The sequence below is a fragment of the Cherax quadricarinatus genome, unplaced genomic scaffold, assembly GCF_038502225.1.
Source record: "Cherax quadricarinatus isolate ZL_2023a unplaced genomic scaffold, ASM3850222v1 Contig6799, whole genome shotgun sequence".
In the NCBI taxonomy this organism is placed as follows: Eukaryota; Metazoa; Arthropoda; class Malacostraca; order Decapoda; family Parastacidae; genus Cherax; species Cherax quadricarinatus.
In genome coordinates, this window is record NW_027201825.1 from 1 (window position 1) to 6,983 (window position 6,983).

Below are 6,983 nucleotides of genomic sequence, written 5' to 3' on the forward strand. Positions count from 1 at the left end.
GGAACTACTGAAGCAGGCATGCAGTGTTGCGTTCATACAACTGCACGTGTTATACTCTGTGTATATATTCTGGCAGGTGTATATTGTGTATATATGCGAAGAGTTAATTAAATACTTATATTAATGTCCTTGACTGGTGGTGAATAGGTTACAAGCAGCCTTAATAACTCAAACATACCTCTCTTGGGACAACGTTATAAACACTGGTTTTTCTCAATGAATATACCAATCATCTCTCAGTCAATACACGAGTATAGCTGTCACCCCATAAATATTATTATATTTAATAATATCAGGCAATGCAGGTGTACAACTATTAGTCGGTACAATATATACATGTATATATACAATATATACCAGTCTTGACTGGTGGTGTACTGGTGAAATGTGGTCTTTATGACCCTCGTGTAAGTAACAGGCCAGCCCAACTAGCAGTGCGTCTGCCAGTCAGAAGTGAGCGTTGTGAGAGTCAGTGTGGAAGGTGTTAAGTGAACGTCATGGTGGCCAGGTGTTTTAATTAACGGTGCTACTTGTACATTGTGGATTTATGTGTTAAATATTGGTGCTCGCAATGGAAATCCGGAATTATGTCGTTAGTGTGACAGGCCGATGAATGTCCATCTATCGTTGTAGAATTACTACACAGTAAAAACTATAATGGGTGCAACAATAGCCCACCCTGACTAGTCGTAGGATGACTGGATGAACAGACAAACACCTACAGTCATATTGGACGATGTCTTGCTGTGAAGCCTGAATCAACACGCCATAACTGTGTCAACAAATGAAATATGCCTCGTGAGTCTGAGTGTATTGTAATTGTTTACCAGTTTATCTTTACGTAATGCCTCCATTAAACTAAACTGAAAGTAGTTAAAGTAAATTATTGCTTCTGAAGGCAATTAAAATATCTTAAAAGGCAGTGAGGGTGGTAAGACCCGCTGGTGGCTGTGACCGCCTACACAATGCCTAATAGAGCACGTCTTTGTGAGAGAGTTGGGAGTTATGACTTGACCGGCCTGAGAGGGAGGGTCTCCCGCTGGGCTCAGGCAAGAGGGAACTGCGAGACCAAGTTCATTTTCCTTTGCTTTTGAAAACTAGTATCATGGTAAATGGCGGAATTTTAATTAGACATGTGGACAGTCCCAAGGTACACAACAATATGCAACTTAAGAGAAAAACATCCGATCAGCCTCGATTTAACAGAAAACATGTTCACATTAACGTCATGGACAATTGTGCAGGAATAATTAGTACCTTTATTAAAAAAATAAGTGTTTAAGAGAGCTGTTATATTAGTAAAATTGTTAGCTGAAATTTCATGAAGGCTTGAATTTCTAATGTATTTAATTGAAATAAATGATGCTTCGAAAAACCGCAGTTTAATACTAATATAGCAAAAGCAAGATTTTTTGACGAGTTTCTAAAGCAACCTGTCAACGTTGCTAATGACGTGGGCCCAGATAATGGCATATTGGACAAAAAAAAAGAGGGAACAGTTAATTAGGAAGCAAGTTATGGTCAGTGGCAAAATTTTAACATTGGAAATCCGAGGCTGTGAAGCAGCACACAGGGCAAACTCTACCTTGTTGTCATCCTAACTCAGTGTTAACAAAAGTGCTCAGAAAACTATTGTCTCGACTTCAAATTACATGTAATTAATCTGTATAAGTATTGCACAGAAATGGAGGTATGTCATTTTAACATTCCATTACCCCACTGCTATACAAATTTTTTATGAGCGTAAAAAAACTGAATATTTAAACTCCCCAGTTCTATCGTCTATCTCAATAACAAAGACTTATGGTGGGGTAATTACGTAGGGCTCATTATCTTGTTTTTAATTAGAGGAATGGTAAGCACATGATTATGACTGGTATGAAATAATGAACAGTGCATGCACTTACGTTCAAGAAGTCGGTAAAAGGCAATATTTGTAAGCATTGGCCAGCAAGCCATCATATTCAGTTGCACTACCTATCAATCAGTGACATTATCAATTCAATTCAGAGGTTATTTGAAGGTGTTGAAAGTGGAGGGAGTAGAAGACAAGGTAATAATCTGTCCCTCAGTCTAGATGGTGTTCACCACTGTAGTCTCAGTGAATACATTGCACAACATCTCAGGGAGCTTAAAATGGGTTACTTAAATGAGTGAGAAGGGTTGGACTTCAGTGGGACCGGCCTGGCATTGGTATTAGGGTTAATGAAGCCAAATCCTTGGGTGGCTTTAGGAACAAGGTGAACAAATATGTTGGTGGGAATGATTGAATTTGAGAAGAACCTGCCTAGGCCTGCTGTAGCGTTTATTCGTTCTTATATTCTTTTGTACACTTGCTTACAGCTGCTCCTGTCCTTGAGCGTAACTTGTGGCGTGTTGCTGACCGAGGCGCATATTCTGACTGCCCACGGCTTCGGCTTTTCCTGATCTGAGGTATTTTAACACTTGTGTAAAAGTATTTCTTGTCCTGGGAGTTTTGTTTGTGCTAGTGTTTATTTTTGTTTTATCTGGGTGTTCTTACGTGCGTTTTATTTATGTTCTAAGAACACTGAATGATCTTCCAGATCATAACACTGTTGAAATCTCAAGACTTCCTTCGCTCCTACCCTAGTCAGTAGTATCAACGATTCGCCAAAGTGTAGTTGCTGGGGCAAATGTTCTGAACTCTCCCCTCTATAAATACGTACACGTGCATCCAATAGTTGAAAATGTGAAAAAGCATGGAAACCTTAAATGAGATAAAGTATCGCTTGGAGATCAATCTTTTTCAAGCGTATAAAATGCATGTTATGTACAGTATAGTCGAGAGAGCAGGTGATGGATCCTGAGGTGTGACCCTGAGTGTCAGATGATATTTGTGATGCAAAAATATGCATGTGCGCGTATTCGCGTGCACACAAATCCGTAACTGTCTCACACTCAAGTATTTTGTTACAGCCACCACTAAGGATGGCGTGGATGCCTGCATTCTTCTGGGGTATGGTGTTAGGCTTAGTAGTGTTTTGTAGATATCTTGATATCCTCACTGCACCCGGCTCAGTGAGGATCTCAGTTCTACTGAGACTTCCATTCAGTTCAACTCTGAAGAGGAAAATAGCATTACTCTCCTTTTTGTAAGATGTCCTTTTACAGGAAGACACTGTTTGCAACTCCTTCAGTTTAGTGTGTGCAGTAAACCAATCAACCAGAATGACATTCATCTGTGATCTCGCCACTCCACTAGAACTGTTGGTTTTTTCCCTAAGGGTTCTCAGAATTTGCAGCTTACACTTTCCTGCCACACACAGTCGAGACCATCAATAACCCCATTTTAATCTTCCCTACTTCCACTGTACCTGAAAATGTATCTAGGTTATTTAAAAAAAAATGTCTGTTATCACCGCCATTATCACCTCCACCATCAAAGACATAAGTAGTCCTAAGAATTAACGCCAACGCTGAGTAGAATTAAGACATCTATATCTAGGGATTTGATCACATGCGTATGTACTAACACATTTGTCCTATTAGCAACATGAGCAACCGTCGTATTTTACATTGTAACACGGCTTCACACCACACAGATTGGACCAGGCTGAGCACTGTTATATATGAAAAAGACAGCATCACCAGCACAGTATCAGATTGGTGCGACTCTTGGCTCGCACACGGCTCTCTTGGCCTGATAGTCGGGTGTACACTTCACTACCAGGCTTAGGGTAATTACATGATTAAAAGACAATTACAGTTACTGTTCCAGATTTTCACTTAGTTACTTGATAAAATAAATTGCATTTACAATTATTTCATATTTTGTACACAATTATTCAATTACTTCATATTTTACTACTGTTGAAATTTTTGTTAAATGTTCGAAATAATAAGCAAACATTTTGCTTCAGATGAACTTGTGCATAATATTTGTTACACTAAATCAGCCAAAGATCCAACAAGATTACAAATAACTTAAACTTCGTTTCACATAATGTGCTGAACTGTGTTAGATCTATGATATAATATTTAGTAATTTTTTTCAATTTAAACCAGGAAACTGCACCAAGAAGCTGGGCAAAATTGGAAGAATTTTTACAATGAATCGTAGCAGAAAGTTGCAAATGAGTTATTTCACATGCGAAATAATGAAAACAATTTTGACATTAATGGTGCACAGCAACTTACGTGAATTACATCTATTTTCATATATCACAGTTCATTAAGATTCAAGCATGGAAGGTACTCGTAAATTTGTGGGCTGTAAATAATCAGAGGTAAGAGGAAGGTTGCAGTCCCTAGCAGTAGCGAGCTGACTTGTACTGCATGAGAACTTATCTTGTGAACGCTGTCTCTGTTCTTATACTCTTAGCTGCGCCCTAATTTCCTGTGCTAAATAGTTTATCTTCGGCGGCGCTGAAGTGGCTGTACAACCCATTATTTCTCTTGCTTGTTGTTTAGAGGGAGCGTCTATGGAGAAGAATCCCTGCGATAGGCAAAGGTCTTTACGTCTAATAGAGCACACTTCTCTTGTATATACCTTTTAAAACTTGTCTTAGTTTATCAGTGGGTGATTTCCGTTCACGTCCAGTTGCAGAGAGCATGAACGAAAAAAGATGCAGCCCAGTTTTATGATGCAATAATTACTGTTACAATTACTTATTAATCTAAATGTTGTTAAAATTGCATTTACTAAAAATGAAATTAATTGCCTTCAGCTTCAATTACAATTACTCCAAGCCTCACATGACAGCTTCTTCTCTAATTGAAACACTGAATTCTACCATAGTCTTTTATTTCCTTGTCGGTTTAACACCCTCTTCCCCACCCCTCAATAAGTTCATTATAAGGTAATAAAGAGGCAAGAATATACTAAATATTTTACTAATTCAACTTTGTCATTAAAACCAGTACCAGTGTTAAATGAATTGCTAAAGTAGTATCAGCAATATTGAATATAAAGAGCTAATTATTACTAAAATCTATTAACAATATTAACTCTCCTGTCATGTTTTTATTGTGTCGGGTTGAGCACTGCCAGCCTGTCTTTGCAAACTGGCACGTCCTTGCATACTGGTTGGAGAGTCATTGCATACTGGCTGGACCGTCCTTACTCTCCGGAGAGTCCTTGCTCCCTGGTCGGAAGACTAAAAGAGCACAAACCACCTCGCCTCTCAGCCAATACAACTGAAATTTAAATTATCTTGCACAATTAAGATCTCTATTCATAACTTATTATCTTTCATAAAATAAATGATTGCATTAAAAATATTATTTTACTATGACTTTCCATTGTGCATTACCACAACAATAATGCAGGTCACTCTCAATTAAATTGTCAGGAAAACATCACCTAACGCAGATATTAAAGTTTGATTTGCATAATATACTGTATAGACAGGTTCAAATTTAGATGGGTTATAGTCGATGAGTGGGATTATTGAAGCTAAAAACTTGGGTAGCTTCAAATTTAGGGTAACTAAGGTCATGAGTGAGAAGGGTCGGATTTAAGTGAGACTTGCACATGAATGCTCTGGTGGCCTGGTGGTTAACGCTCTCGCTTCACACGGTGAGGGCCTGGGTTCGATTCCCAGCCAGAGTAGAAACATTGGACGTGTTTCTTTCCACCTGTTGTCTATGTTCCCCATCAGTAAAATGGGTACCTGGGTGTTAGTCGACTGGTGTGGGTCGCATCCTGGGACACTGACCTAAGGAGGCCTGGTCACAGACCGGGCCGCGGGGGCGTTGACCCCCGGAACTCTCTCCAGATAAACTCTCCAGATAAATATACGTATAAAGATACACAACATATCCCTCCAAACTACTAATATCCCGAACCCCTCCTTTAGAGTGCAGTCATTGTACTTCCCAGTTCCAGGACTCAAGTCCGGCTATATAAAAATAACCGGTTTCCCTGAATCCCTTCACTAAATATTGCCCTGCTCACACTCCAACAGATCGTCAGGTCCCAAATACCATTCGTCTCCATTCGCTCCTATCTAACAAGCTCAAGCACGCCTGCTGGAAGTCCAAGCTCCTCGCCCACAAAATATAATACAAATATAATTATATATATACCGTGCCGAATAGGTAAAACTGGTCAAATATCAAGAACTCATTTAAAATCAAGCCATTTCTAAAATTTTCTCTTATGCGTTTAAAGATATATTTTTCATTTATGTAAATGTAAAAAATTAATAATTTTGTATAAGAACCTTAAAAAACTTACCTAACCTTATTATAACAAGCACAATTTAATTTAGCCTAATCATTAGGTACGAAGTGATTTGTGCGAAATTATTGCATACACAAATTTTCGCTTGCCTTATTCGGCAAGAAGAGCGTTGCTATTTAACCCAAAACCGCAAGTTTTACCTCTTCGGCACGACCGACACACACACACACACACACACACACACACACACACACACACACACACACCTACCTACCTACCTACCTACCTACCTAGTGGTGAAGACGATAGTGTCGTACTGTCGGGATAAGTCGTGTTGAACGACTCTGATAATAGATGTACCATGAAAGCTTATGGAGCCGTAGAAAGAGTGTGCTGGATGACAGTTGGTAACCCTGCCACTGACAAGTCACAGAATTTGTGTGTATAATCTCGGTCATGACCATAGAATTATGAGTCAATCATCTTCACATTTTATACCTTCGTATACGGCATTCGACAAGCGTGTCCCAACACATCTAATCCAACCAGGTCTCGGTTATGGCAATAATATTTGTTTACTGGGCATGCAGTTAGGCGATTAAGTTCGTTTATTTTGCTGCCTTGGCTCCTTTTTTTTTTTTTTTTTTTTTTTTTACATATTAAGGAAGTTTTTACTTCGTATCTCACTCCCCAGTTTCTTAATGCTCTTAATCCACATTGTTTTTATTAGTAATGTTCTCTCTATCCTTTTTAAAGATTTATAAATGCTTATGCATTAAACAGCGACTATTTTTTATTGTTTACAGCTTTGTTGTATTGTTACATAAATGTGAAGAAA

General features: G+C 38.6%; 1 long non-coding RNA gene across 1 annotated transcript; it reads left to right on the forward strand.

The window, feature by feature from the left end:
- Positions 1-431: 431 nt before the first annotated feature.
- LOC128691003 (uncharacterized) lies at positions 432-4,872 on the forward strand. The gene is made up of 4 exons (XR_008407393.2): positions 432-798; positions 2,344-2,433; positions 3,564-3,698; positions 4,027-4,872. It is a non-coding gene; the product is annotated as an uncharacterized lncRNA (long non-coding RNA).
- The last annotated feature ends 2,111 nt before the right edge of the window (positions 4,873-6,983 follow it).